General features: G+C 46.7%; 1 protein-coding gene across 6 annotated transcripts in view; it reads left to right on the top strand.

The window, feature by feature from the left end:
* The window catches only part of PRAS40 (Proline-rich Akt substrate 40 kDa), a 275,365-nt gene that overhangs the window by 218,566 nt on the left and 41,887 nt on the right, over nt 1-14,912 (top strand). The window lies entirely within an intron of this gene.

Genomic DNA, 14,912 nt, shown 5'->3' with positions numbered 1-14,912 from the left:
TGAGTCGCAGCATTGGGACGTTAAACCCCACAAAAACAAGTTTTTACACACCTTTGAAATCTTCTTATATGAAGGGCCGTGATTCATTGTCAAGGCATGTAGTTAAGGTGATAGGCTGGGTATGAACATGGGAAAAGCCTGAATACACCGCATGAGTCATGTTTATATAAATGTAACAGCAGGGCAGGATATCAGGTTTCTGTCAAGTTGCACTCATGCAAAAGATAGCAATGCTTTGCCATATCTTCAAGGTATACTGCGCACACACAAAACAAGGATGAGAAAGGTACGCAACAAGCTCTTCAGTTCAGTTCAGTTCAGGCGTTCAGTCATGTCCGACTCTTCGTGACCCTATGGACCATGTCACGCCACGCTTTCCGGTCTCTCACTATCTTCTTAACATCACATAGCTTCATCTGCAATGCCTCGAGGATGCCATCTAACCATCGTGTTCGCTGCCTACCCCTTCTCCGGCGACCCTCAACCTTTCCCAACATCAAATCTTTCTCCAGCGACTCCTCTCTTCTCATCAGATGACCAAAGTAGCTGAGCTTTAACTTTAGAATTTGACCCTCCAATGAGCAGTCTGGGTTTATGGTCGACAATATCGACTGATTTGATCTTCTGGCAGTCCAAGGAACTCTCAAGAGTCTTCGCCAGCACCACAATTCAAACGCGTCAATTCTTCGGCGGTCAGCCTTTTTCACAGTCCAACTCTCGCATCCATACATCACAACTGGAAAGACCATAGCAAGAGTTATACGGATCTTGGTTGGTGGCAGACTAATGTCTCTGCTCTTTACTAGGCGGTCAAGGCTAACCATTGCTCTCTTTCCCAGAAGCAGGCGTCTGCTAATTTCATGGCTGCAGTCTCCTTCCGAGGTAATCTTGGCGCCCAAGAACAGAAAATCTGTCACAGCTTCCACTTCTTGTCCATTGATGCTCCAGGACTTGATAGGGCAAGACGCCATGATCTTCGTCTTTTTAATGTTCAGTTTAAGCCCAAACTTCTCACTCTCTTCTTGTACGTGCATCAGAAGTCTCTTGAGTTCCACTTCATATTCTGCCATTAAAGTGGTATCATCCGCATATCTAAGGTTGTTGATACGTTTTCCAGCAATCTTCACTCCAGCTGAAGACTCGTCCAGACCGGCCTTCCTCATGATGCACTCTGCATATAGGTTAAATAGGCAGGGCGACAGTATGCGGCCTTGCCTCACCCCTTTCTCAATCGGACTCCAATCAGTAAGACCATGCCCAGTTCTGACTGTGGCCTCTTGTCCTTCATACAGGTTCCTGAGGAGACAGATGAGGTGAATTGGAACTCCCATCTCTTGGAGAGCTTGCCACAATCTGCTGTGATCTACGCAGCTGAAATTCATATGGAAGGAAACACATCTTATATGCCTTGCAAATTTCGAGCGCTGCGACTGAGAACAACAACGAGAGAGTAATGACAAGGATTACTTTCCGTATTACTGCAACTTATATGCCTTCAAGCGTCATATCTAGACCCATGCGCAGTTCAGAAATCTGCCTTCTTTTTTTATAAGGTTGGTTGATTGTTTTATAATTTATTGTGTACCTTGTTTTTTGTGTGTGCAGTATACCTTGAAGATATGTCTGACCGACTCGCCCAACAACGCACTCTTTTAAGCTTTGCCATGTAGTAAATTGAAAAGGAAAACCACTCTTGTTTTCAGATGCCAATCAGTGCAGTGTGCTCAAGTATCGCACCTCCAAGAGAGCGAATGAAAGTGTTTTTGTGGTGCTGTGTGCTGGCAGTGTGGGGAAATTAGCTACGAGATTATCTTCTGACCTTCTTGTTGGTACGGCTTGTTTGTTATTCTGGATTTAGCATCATGGCTTCCACCGCCCCAGTTCAGGTGCTTCAGATAGCAGGTACCGGGGCTGGCAAACATCTCCTTCCTTTTGCATATATAATAAAATAACCACTACTACTACTAGCCGAGCTGGCCTCAGATTGGGAGGAAGCAGAGCATAAGCAAAAAGGTCGTGTGCAGCCACCCAGCAGAGCCAAAACCGGACAAATCGGGCAGTAGTTTAAAATTTCAAACACCCCAGCACCCTTATGCATGGGTGTGATTTCCACAATTTTGAGTTCCTCAGGGTAATCTCCGGACAGAAGCATCGCAATAACGACATTATTATATGTACAGACTCTGGCAGGCTATTTACGTGCACCTTCTTGGCCCTGGGCTGATGGTGATGATTAATTTCCTCTGCCCACTCGCTGTCTCTTGGCATTTTTTTCACACTGGTCAGTGTTTTCCTCTAAAAACTGTGTATCACACCCCGGATTTTTCTCTGATCTCCAGTTATCTGAGTAAACTTGTGCGGTTAAAGGTCAGTTTTTGTTCAAGTTCGATTTCAGTCTATTCCAGATTTTTTAGCACTCGGCAAACAAAGCAGGATCACAGTTGTGTATGAAGGCATGATATGTTTTATCCTTTCCTTTAATTCTCTTGTATAAATCGTTGTTACCCAAGGTTTCTTATTTTTCCACATCTTTTGCTCTGAACTCTCGAAGAGGAAAAGTTGCATTATAGCAGAGAAGAAACTGGCAAAGAAACTTCTGGTATGCTGTGTTGGGATCAGTATCTTTTTTATAAGGGATTCCAATTTGTGTGCACTAAGAAACAACGGAAATTTTCCAACCTTTGTTCGTTTATTGCCTGAACCAAAAATGTTCTCGGCTTTTTTTTACCGTTGTTTTTCTTGCAACAGAAAGTAGCCAGAAGACATGCATGTGGTCGCTGATCTCATCCCACCAGCACTAAGTGTTTGTGATGCAGACATCAATGCACGTGGCTGTTTGTATCTTCAAATTCTCTTTCGCACTAGATGTAGCATCAATGTTCTTGTCACTGAGAATAATAAAAGAGGCAGCTGGATGCCCAAGTGGTTAAAAAAATCCAAAGAATTCCTCTACAGCACCGGATGGCTGTCTGTACACAGCACCACCTTTGAGACCTTAACAAATAGGCATTCATTATTTTCATTCAGCTTCGTTAAGTCTAAGCTGGAAATAAGAGCACACAAAGGAAGACTGGACATTCCAGAAAAAGGCAAGAAGAAAGAAAAGAACAGCACATTGACATCCTCATTCGAAATGCATGCTTGATAGAACCACCCGTTCGCGCCAAATGTTCTCTCACTGACAGATAGTTGGCCTGCTTTCACACATTCTGCAATGCTCGGCCAAATGCCCATCTATGGCAACACTGCCGACTTTCTTTGCGTGCTCTTTCAGGCGTTCCCATTTTCCCAACGTAGAATTTCTCACATGACGGGATGATGAATAAGAGGGTGCAAATGGAACGTAGACACAGAGAAGAATACAGTCGAACCCGGATATATTGAACTCGAAGGGGATCGCAAAATAGTTCGATATACAGAAATCGCCTTGTGACAGCACTTACGATACGAAAAAACGATACCGTATTTGTCGCGTAATCGACCCACTCGCATAATGAACCCACCCTCCACTTTTGCACCCGAGAATTTGAAAAAAAAAAATAATAAAAATGCGTTGAGGCCAGCTCGCTCACATGCAAGCGACTGAGCGATCTCAGCGACGAGCGGCAGCGATAGAGCGAAAATTTTCAAACTTGTTGGAACTGCGTCCCTCTCGCCACTCGAGCCACCGCAGCAGCTCAAAACAAGGTTTCTGTTGCGGCGGCAGAAATCGCGAGCATTTTCGCTTGCATGTCGATGGCGCGCGTCAGTCCGTTTCGGTCATCTCATCCACAGCTCAATGGCAGCGTGCCAGGATGCTGTGCAGCGATAACGTCGGGGCGCGTTTATCTCTTGATAGCTCCTGCGGTGGTGGGGAGCGAACTTGGCAGAGTGCCCATGATGGCTTGATGGTTTGATAGCACAAGCCTGGTTCGATTTATCACGCCGCGCTTGGGGCGGGCGTCATGATCGCAGCAGCTGACCGCGTGCTTTCGTTGATTCATACATGCAAGGATAAACGATAAAAAAAAAGACTCCCGCAAAAAAAAAAAAAGAAAACCTGCCGCTTTTTAACGTCCGCAGCCGCCATATCTTACGCTACACCGTGCGTACAGCACAACGATAAGAAAGGATGACTCTCGCAAAAAACAAAAAAGAAAACAGAGAGCTGCCGCTTCTTAACTTCCGCAGGTGCCATAGCCGCGCCAGTCGCGCGGCGCGCGCAGAGGGTTCGCAACACACGCTGGAGAAATGTCCGACGTCTGTCTGAAAACGGGCTGAGCTGGCTTGGCACATGCGTAGCGCGTGCTGAAGGAGAGAGATAGCTAGGCAAAAGAATGGGCACACCCACGCACATGGCTTGCAAACGTCATGTGTTGGCGCGCGGGAAACGATAACTGCAGATGCGCGCGCCTTTGGGGAATGGGCGCGGCGCTGCCCAGACCAACGTCACCGAACTGTCCCCTTTCATTCCTTCCGTGCATGGCTTGAAAACGTCAAGCGGCAAACAGCCAAGGGTGATGCGATCGTTTTTGGAGAAGGCACACTTTCCAGTGCGTGGTGCGGAGTTCGATATATCGAACGACCTGTGAAATTGAGTTCGATGTATGACGCGGCTTTCCTATATTTTTACATGGGATTTTCAAGGGGATATTCCGTGAGTTCGATATAACCAAAATTCGATATATCCGGGTTCGATATAACCGGGTTTGACTGTACAACAAGACAAGCGCTGTTTCACAGCTGGTTTATTGGGAAAAAAACGAAGTCTTAAAAATGAACTGGTGTAGAAGAGAACAATTTTAAAATCTTCGCAGATATCCTATTTCTCTCTCAGATAGCGAAACAGAAGGGTTGCATACACAGTTACCCTACGAGGCGATGTAGAACGCTTCCATCACCTCTTTGGTTCTTTGTTGAGGATGACGAAACAGGACCTGTGTATCTTCATAGATAGGGCTGCAATTATTGCACTCTCGCAGGTGTTGTGTTCTCGAAGACGGATATTTAAACATTGCCCGGTTTGTCCTATGTATGCCTTACCGCAGAGAAAAGGAATTTTGTAAACCACACCAGATTCGCAACGGGGCAGGAGCGGGAAACATTGGCTACATTTCCTGCCTTTCTTTGCACAGGATGACGTAATCTTCCTTCAAGGGGGTGGATGGGGCTATTCCTACATCATATCTTTTTTGCAACGTGATTTAAGCTATGTAACAGGCGATGGATGTATGGAATGGCAGCATGCTTCTTCAAGTTCACTTGAGCGGGTGATACGCAGCTTTTGATCCATTTCAATAACTTCATGCATTACTTCTTAAGATTGTGTGAAGTCTTATGTATGTGAGGTATCAAAGCTAACTTTTGTTCATTTTTTTCTTTTTCCTGTTCGCTGCTCTTTCTTTGTCACTCAGACGTCATGCTTCCTTTCTTTTTTTCTTCAAGCTTTCAGTTACTGAAGCAATCACTTGTCTTGGAAAGCCTGCCACCTCCAACCGTGCCACTTACATGCAATACTTTCATTTGTTTCATGAAGACATGACTTCTGAAGAGCATTGGACAGAAAAGAAGACAGAATATTTCTTTTAACAAGCTTTGAATGTGCGGAACAGTATGATCGAGGAGGCTTATTGGCTCTAGGCTCATAGAGCCAACACACGTGATCGTTCCTAAATCGCAGCTGCCAGTCTAAAAACCTTAAACTGTCATTCTCAAGCATTTTGAAGAAGAGCGCGACTTAGGCAAGGACTTCTTCATAATGTTCTTCATTGTTCATAGTGCTCTTCATAATGGCATACCAACTCGCCCAAGCATCAGTCCTAACGAGTTCCGCAGGCATTTCACAAGTGAATGTCAACGGGTTGAAACACACCAAAAGAATATAAAATTCGCGTGACAAAGGGTTATAATGAAAGGAGTTACTCCCTTCGACAAAAGGGTCAGTAAAAATATCATCATCATCATCAGCAGCAGCCTGACTATACCCACTGCAGGGCGAAGGCCTCTCCCATATTTCTCCACTTAACCCGGTTCTGTGCTAGCTGCATCCACTTGACCCCTGCGAACTTCTTAATCTCATCCGCCCACCTAACTTTCTGCCGCCCCCTGCTATGCTTTCCTTCCCTTGGAATCCAGTTTGTTACCCTAAGCGACCATCGGTTATCCTCTCTTCGCACTACATGACCTTCCCATGCCCATTTCTTCTTCTTAATTTCCACTAGAATGTCGGTAACTTGAGTTATTTCTCTGACCCACTCTGCACGCTTCCTATCTCTTAATGTTACCCCTACCATTTTTCGTTCCATAGCCTTCTGGGTTGTCCTCAACTTAAGTAGAACTCTCTTGGTTAGCCTCCACGTTTCATCCCCATAGGTGAGTACAGGCAAGATGCAACTGTTGTATACTTTCCTCTTGAGCGATACCAGTAAGCTGCTAAATATAATCTGCGAGTGCTTGCCAAATGCGCTCCATCCTAATGTTATTCTTCTTGTTATTTCCTTTTCATGGTCCGGATCTGCGGTTACTACCTGTCCTAAGTAGACATAATCACCTACTACTTCCAGTACTTTGCTACCTAATGTAAACTGCTGTTCCTTCCCGAGGCTGTTGAACATTACCTTAGTCTTCTGCATATTGATTTTCAAGCCTACCTTTCTACTTTTCCTGTCTAGGTCATCAATCATTATTTGCAGTTCATCCCCCGAATTGCTTAGCAAGGCAATGTCATCGGCAAATCGCAGATTACTGAGGTATTCTCCATCTACCCTTATCCCTAACTACTCCCATTCCGTCTCTGAATACTTATTCTAAACAAGCTGTGAATAGTACTGGGGAGATTGTGTCTCCTTGCCTAACACCTTTCTTATGGGAATTTTGTTACTTGCTTTATGCAGAACTATGGTTGCTGTGCAGCCACTATATATATCTTCCAGCACTTTCACGTACGGCTCGTCCACCCCCTGATTTCGCAATGCCTGCATCACCGCCGAGGTTTCAACTGAGTCAAATGCTTTTTCGTAATCAATGAATGCTATGTATAAGGGCTGGTTATATTCCGAGCATTTTTCTATCACCTGATTGATGGTATGGATATGATCGATAGTATTCATGGAGGGGTTATAAGCAGCTGCAAATGGGGGAGCGCGTGCAGCAATCAGATAACACGCCCAGTTGGCGGCACGCAGGAAGAGGGAGGCTGAAAGGGGGACGGAGCTGGTTACGAGGCTGACGCCGACGCAAAACCCAGGAACGGGTACCAAAGACCTGCGCTCTAAAAATCATTCACATAGCAAAAAACACATAAATCTCAAGATCAGCTATGCACTCATGAAGAGCCTTGTCACAATGAGCTAAAGCAGATCACTAAGCACAAGCTCTATGCTGGACCCGATGCAAATACCCTTCTTTTGCAAGAAATTGTTATTGTCGTTGTTGGGGTCGTCACCTATGAACTTACCAGTGGCGCCATCTAAGCTGAAGCCCAGCCGGGGGTGCTTGGAATAAATCAATTTTGTGTTTGGTTCTGGAGCGGCGTGGTTGCCTGGCTCTCTCTCTCAGCCTCCCAGCACGACAGCACAGGAACACCCACACAACATGGCGTCAGAAGTGACAGCAGCATGAAAAACTCGTCTTGAAGCAGCTCTCAAAGACCGTCAAAGACAAAAAAGATGCTCCCGAACGAAAACGCCCGGCAGGCCCAGTGGCTAGGCCTCACTGCAACCGCCGGGCGCGTTCAACTTCTGCAACCCGGCAAGTTGGTCTTCATGGAAGTCTCGCTTCGACAACTACACTGCTCAGTTCAAAGTAGACTCAGGGGCCGAGGTTTCCGCAGTCTCAAGTGGCTTCCCTGGAGTCCTGGTTGAGCTCGCCAAGGTAGATGCTATTTTGACAGGGCCCCTTGGCCAACCTCTGCGTGTACAGTGTTCATATTTGGCACATCTATCTTGGCAAGGGAAGACCAGCTCCCAGCATCTTTACGTCATTGAGTCACTTTCAGTACCTTCACTGGGTCTACCAGCCATCCAAGCTCTTGAATTTTTTAAATTTTTGGGTACTGTCAACACTCCTGAGCCAACGCTTCATGCTGAACTGTTCCGTGGCCTCGGCACGCTGAGAGATGAGTACACCATTCGCTTGAAACAAGATGTTGTGCCGGTCTCACTTAGTGCACCTCGACGGATACCAATCCCATTGCGTGAAGTTGTTCGGCAAGATCTTGAAAAACTTGAAAGCGACAGCGTCATTTGCCGTATTGATAAACCAACTCCGTGGTGCACCGGACTAGCGTAGTACCAAAAAAGAATAGAAAGTATCGTCCGTGTGTTGATCTGACTTGACTAAACAAAGTGGTTCTCAGGGAAAGACACATTTTGCCTACCGTTGAACAATTTCTTGGGCTCATTGGTGACGCAGCCATTTTTTCGAAGCTGGATGCAACTGCAGGCTTCCACCAAGTCAAGCTGTCAGCGGACTCGCAAGAATTGACAACTTTCATCACACCTTTCGGTCGCTATTGTTTTTGCCAACTGCCCTTTGGCATCACTTCTGCACCGGAGTATTTTCAAAAGCAAATGGCCAGGATCGTTGAAGGTCAGGAGGGTGTTGTCAACATAATTGACAATATTGTTTTTGGACGTACTAAGCAGGAACATGATGAAAGACTTGAGCAAGGGTTGACTCTTCTTGCAACTGCAGGCATCACCTTGAACAGAGACAAGTCTTGTTTTGGGGTTTCCGAAGTCTTCCTAGGTGTCGTCGTCTCAGCAAAAGGCATCAAACCAGACTCAGGCAAGATCAATGCAGTGTATGCAATGCCACCTCCCACAGACGTTGCAGGTGTCAGACGTTTACTCGGGAGGGTAAATTATCTTGCCAGGTTCTTGCCTCATATTTTGGAAATCACTGCTCCGATATGCACCCGTCTCAACAAGAATGCTAGTTAGACTTGGCAGCATCAACAGGAAGCTGCATAAAAAAAAGTCAAGTGTAGAAGAAGGATGTTGAGGACGGCGGGGAAGCGGGGCAATCGAGACCAACACGATCTGTGTGATGGTAATTCCACAACTTCTTCTTTCTCATCAGCGCCCAGCGAAGGGGTCCATCTTCTTCACATAAGGAACTTCTGACGTCCGAGCGCTGCTTGGCCAAGTACCACCCATCGTATGCCACAACAGTCTTTGCCAACGCCAGCTACTTTGGACTCGGAGCAGTCCTGCTATAAGCACAATCGACTGGTGAATGAAGGCCAGTAGCCTTTGCTTTAAGGGCAGTGACGACCACAGAACAAAGGTACAGTCAAACAGAAAAAGAGGCCTTGGCTACAGCATGGGTCATCCAAAGTTCGACGAGTTCATCAGAGGCATCATCTTTACCGTAGAAACTGATCACCTTCTTCTCGTGTCATTGTTTGGCAAAATGGAACTTGAAGTGCTTCCTCCGAGGGTGCAAAGACTCGGGCTTAAGACAGTGCCTTACCAGTTTCAGATAATGTATGTGCCAGAAAATTGTTGGCTACAGTGGATGCATTGTCTTGCATCCCTTCCAAAGTGCATCCAGTAGACACCGTGGAACTTTTTGCAACGGAAGTCATGGCTTCTGCTCCAGATGTGCTTCCTGTGAACATGCAGGATATTGGGAATGCCCAAAGTTGTGATGGAGAATGCACCACGTTCATCTCTTTCTGCCAGCATGGCTGGCCTAAGGAGTTGAAGATACCTCTTCATGGATCAAAGTATGAATCAGTGAAGGATGAACTTTCTGTTTGTGATGATCTCCTCAAAGGCCTCTTGATCCCCGCAGCAATGAGGCCAGCAGTCTTGACGCTTCTGCACGAAGGACATCAGGGCATCGGTCGCACCAAGGCCCTCGCTCGTGAATCTGTGTGGTGGCCTGGCATAACAGCGAAGATAACCTCCCTCGTGACCAGGTGCTTCTAACTCGAGTGAATTCAGCGGAACCACTCCTTCCTAAAAACCTCCCTGGTCGTCCCTGGGAAGTTCTGGGCATGGACCTCTTTCACCACACTTTTCTGAAACCTTGATGGAAGTGAACTACTACTCCCGGTTCCCAGAGGTGCTTCTTACTCGAGTGAATTCAGCGGAACCACTCCTTCTTACAAACCTCCCTGGTCGTCCCTGGGAAGTTCTGGGCATGGACCTCTTTCACCACACTTTTCTGAAACCTTGATGGAAGTGAACTACTACTCCCGGTTCCCAGAGGTGGTGACACTGAAAAGTACAACAGCTCCAGTGGTCATTGAGGTGCTCAAAAGTCTGTTCACCCATCATGGGATACCGCCACAGGTTAAGTCAGTCAACAGTCCGCCCTTTTCTTCACGTGAATGTGCCGCATTTGCTGCATCTTATGGTTTCGACCACATCACCAGTAGCCCCCTTTACCCACAGTCTATCGGAGAGGCAGAGCGAATGATCCGAACTGTGAAAGACATCTTCCGTAAGCCAAACGATCCTCAATGGCCCTTCTCAGCTATTTGCCGCGAGATCGACCTAGAGGTGGCGCCACCATCGCTCCGGTAGTGTGGATCGGAAGCCGGCGGCGCTCGCAGAAACGCAAGCTGCGTAGGTCTGCTTCCGAGTTTACGGCGGGTTTGTTGGTGATGAAAACGTGTATTCTGCAGTATTTCTGCAATATTGCAGAAAAATATTCAAGGATTTCACCAGTGCAGCAGAAGAAGCGCGGATTTTAGGAAAACAAAGCACGCAACCGCCAGTCTTCTAGATTTACTTCGCACGTTTCTTGCGCTGTACCGGGCTCACGTGCCTAATACTTGGGCCTACCTAATGACAGCTTTGTTTTTCTTATCGACTTTTAAACAGTTTGCGTGGGTCTCATGCGAGTGAGACCGGCGAATTTAGTGTCAAGCCCACGATAAAAGGTTCGTGCTGTGTACTTTAGATTGAATCGAGAAAGCCTGGTTCATTATCGTACTTGACTCGAGCATTAAGCAGGTTAAATGTAGCACTAGCAGCGTACTGCATGGCGAGTTGCTTTAGACTGAGTGCACATCAACTCTGGCCCAAACAACCACGCACAAGTATTCCCCAAAAATGAGATCACGCCGACACTATACAGGAAACCTCGCCACACAGGAAAGCTGATTGTTCACGTGTACAGCGCTAAGTGGATTGAATTTGCAGAGATGCTTTTTGCGGCCACTGTCATAGAATGTGACAGTGTATTACTGCACGCGCCACTAACTGTAAACGATTTCCTGAAACCGAGAAAAGTATAAGGAATTTCTGATGTGTGTGATGTTAATATATAATGGTAAATTAGTAGTGTAATTATTTTGTTTTGCATTGCCAATAAATTTCACCGTGTGAGATAACTTTTACACACTTGACAGAATCTACAATAATCAACGATTAATTTTCAGTAACGTTAAAGTTCAAGCTACGAATTACTCGCTGCGAAGACATCGTTATAAACTGCGCATGGGCACTGTCATGTTCTGGGAAGCAATTTTAAAGGCTGAAAATTTCTTTATCGCTAATTATTTAGCAGTGACTAAATCTTATGCGAAGTAAAATATTAGGGTTGCTTCCATAACAGGTGCCGGATATAAACCTATTTCAAAAGAAATGGAGGTCATCTTATCATGCGACTATAAAAATGTATTTATTCCCGAACTAAACACTGATATTTAAGCCCGCATGAAGCTGTTTTACTCCGCTTGTCTGAAGCGACTAGCTTGCTCGGAAGACAGCACATGGAGGAAAAGGGATTACAGTCATTATAATAGGCTACCAGTAAACTACGTTAATCGAGGTGTATTATGCAATATTTAGTGTAACAATTAGGTGCAGGGAAGATGTTTCCCAAACATTCAAACATTTCTCTGAAGCAAAATGTGCTCACTACCACTTTTACGGATGCACAGAAGCCTTCAACAGCAAAAGAAAAAAAAAAAAGAAATGCATATTGGCTCGGGTTTAACGCATGAAAGCGGCATCGGCTATGACGGATGTTTGCAGAGGCTGGGTTTGGTGTCGCTTTTTTTTCTTCATTATTAACACCACATTTACCACGTGGGATTGTTTATTGTGCAGAGGAGCGCGTTTCGAAACGGTCGTGTCGTGAGTGAATACCCCGTTCTCGAAACCAGCAGTCGAGCGCCCTTACCATTCAGACACTGCGACAGTGGTTTAAAAGCAAAAAAAAAAAAAAAGTACGCACACAACTCTATCGTGCATACAGAAGGCATAGCAGGCATAGAGTGGTCTGTTCAAACTGCATTCTGCTATATGAAGCAGTCTGCGGTGGCATATGTTTTAGTAGCTGCTGTATTCTAAACAGAAACAGGAATATCTTTAACGTGCGCTGACATTGCACAGCGTCCGTGTGCTGTGCGATGTCAGCGCACGTTAAAGATCCCCAGGTGGTCAAAATTACTCCGTAGCCCTCCACTACGGCTCCCCTTTCTCTCCTTCCACTTTCACTCCCACCTTCATCCCTTCTCTTACGGCACGGTTCAGGTGTCCACATAGCAGGTGTGACAGATACTGCACCTTTCCCTTCCTGTGAACCAATTATTATTATTATTATATTATTTCTGAGCGTTTGCATTAACTTTTATTGACGGCAGCGACCTGTTTTGCTTTGACACGGCGGTAACGACAGTACCACTTCGTTTTAGACATTAGAGACTTTTAGTACAGCGTATGGACTCTTTCGTACGATAAACGCTAGAAAATTATGGGACGCTATTCCGTGTGTGGCATCGGCGCTTTTAGTTGGCCGTACAAAAGCGCGAACGCTAACTACAGTGGCGACATCTAGGTTTAGAATAAGAAAACATACTCGGGATTTTTTTTTACTCGCAAGTCGCACCGGAGCCAGTTTCTTAGCTGTGGCAGTTTTGTTGTACTCCCTAACGCTGGTATTCCTGCGCTGACGACTTTTACCTTGTATTGCCATCATGGTGCATAACGGCCTCCTTTCAGCCCCGTACTGCCAAGCATATTTTTACGGATACACGCGTGTAAGCAGTCAAGCCAAGACGATTCACTTCATGGCGTTGCCATACCAACAAAGCAACGCTACTCGTCAGGCTTAAGGACTGCGCTGCCGCGGTGCAAAATAAAAAATAGAGGTAAATATTCGCTAATTATTTGTGCTAAATGCTACACGAGGCAAAGCGAAAACCCCGTGTGCCATTTATAGGCGCCAGCGCGCACAAAAACGTGGTAACGAAGACAAATTCACTCTGAAGCGGTAGGCCTGGACGCCGCCATCTTGTCAACGCTGATCTCCCATCGTACGTGAGGGCTGCGTACGATAAACTCAAGTTTCAGCGTACGCTGGCCTATCGTACGAAAGAGTTCGGTCTCGGCTATCGTATAGCGCATGCGCAGTGCCTGTCACGATATTTTTGGCGTGCGCTATTCCTTTGCGTGTGTCTGTGTACGCTATACTAAAAGTCTCTATTGCATGTCAAAGGATCTCAAGCGCCGAAGACCGCGAAGGATGATGTCCTTATCCATTGCAAGCATGACATGCTCGATACAGACAAGTATTTTTTTTTTTGTACTGAAGCGTGGGGTTATAGACTGTTCATATTTATTTTGCAAGAGGTACATAGGTAAGCAAAAGCGCACAGGAACCGCGAAACAAACAAAAACACTCCTGTACACGCCGCATGCGCACGCGTAAATCACTGCGGGCTGGCACGCGACGCGAAAACGCATCCACATTGAGTAGGTTTCGCCGCTGAGCCGCAAGGTGGCGACTCTGCTCGATCTCGAGGCCAATAGGGATACACCATTGTAAGTGGCTTCAGCCCGGCTTAGCTCCTAATGGGAAGGCAACGATGGAGGAAGGAAAAACTAGGAGGGAGCACATGGCAATACTCTTGAAGCCCAGTCATAAAAGTAAAAGGAAGGAAGTCGGTCTCCACGTGATCAGACCACGTGATAGCGTGCGGTGATACCTACTATCGCTGCCCATCGCGCATGCGCGAATCGGTGCCGTGCGGGGGTTGCCGAACGCGGACCACTGAGAAATCAGCGCGATAACCCATGCTCTACAGCAGACAGCAGCGCGCCTGCGCCAAGGCAGACGCGCGCATTAAAACATACCGACATCAAAACATAGGGACAGACTGGGAGAGCGAAAAAACGGGGGAGGGAATGGCTTCATCGGCGCTTGGCTTGCGAAGGTTGGCCGCAGGACGTGATGTTCCCTCCTAGTTTTCCTTCCTCCATTAAGGCAACTGAGAACTTGAGTCCCAAAGCCGGATGAAAAGGTTCATCCACACTGGCCCGAAAAGGAGGAGGTAGTCCTCAGAGATGACCCTTAGAAGAATAGGACTGCAAAGGACTTCAACCGACGTCATCGCATCGGGGATCTGCCATAACTTCAGTCCTGCGAACAGGTCTGGGTTCGACCCGACCAGGTGCATGCTACAGTTCTGAGCAAGGCGCAGCGTCCAAGGTCCTTTGTCGTCGAAAGGGAGCAAGGAACGATTCTGTGGAATCATCGACACCTTGTCTCTTTGTGCTGAGGGCAGCAGATGCCGCACTTCTCCATCCTCATCCCCTAACTCAAAAGGCAGCAGCACCTGATCCACTGCCTGTTACAGCGGGACCTTCTTCACGTCCTGATGATAGTTGTGTTTACCCATAGTGGCCGCCGTGTAGTACCACCGGACCCCTTGGACTTGTGACTGAGGGGGGGAAAGATGTTGAGGTCGCCACCTATGAACTTACCAGTGGTGCCCTCTAAGCTGAAGCCCAGGCAGGCGTGATTGGAATAAATCAGTTTTGTGTTTGGTTCTGGAGCGGCGGGGTTGCCTGGCTCTCTTCCCAGCATTCCGGCACGACAGTATGGGAACACCCACACAACAGTCGTAAGTAAAAAAGTGGATGTCAGGTAGACCAATAAAAGCTCTAAATAGCCCCTCATCGTCATGCCAC

This window comes from Amblyomma maculatum, unplaced genomic scaffold (genome assembly GCF_055883805.1).
Source record: "Amblyomma maculatum isolate TAMU_Amacu unplaced genomic scaffold, ASM5588380v1 scaffold_15, whole genome shotgun sequence".
Taxonomy (NCBI): domain Eukaryota; kingdom Metazoa; phylum Arthropoda; class Arachnida; order Ixodida; family Ixodidae; genus Amblyomma; species Amblyomma maculatum.
This window is presented reverse-complemented; position numbering and strand designations above follow the sequence as displayed.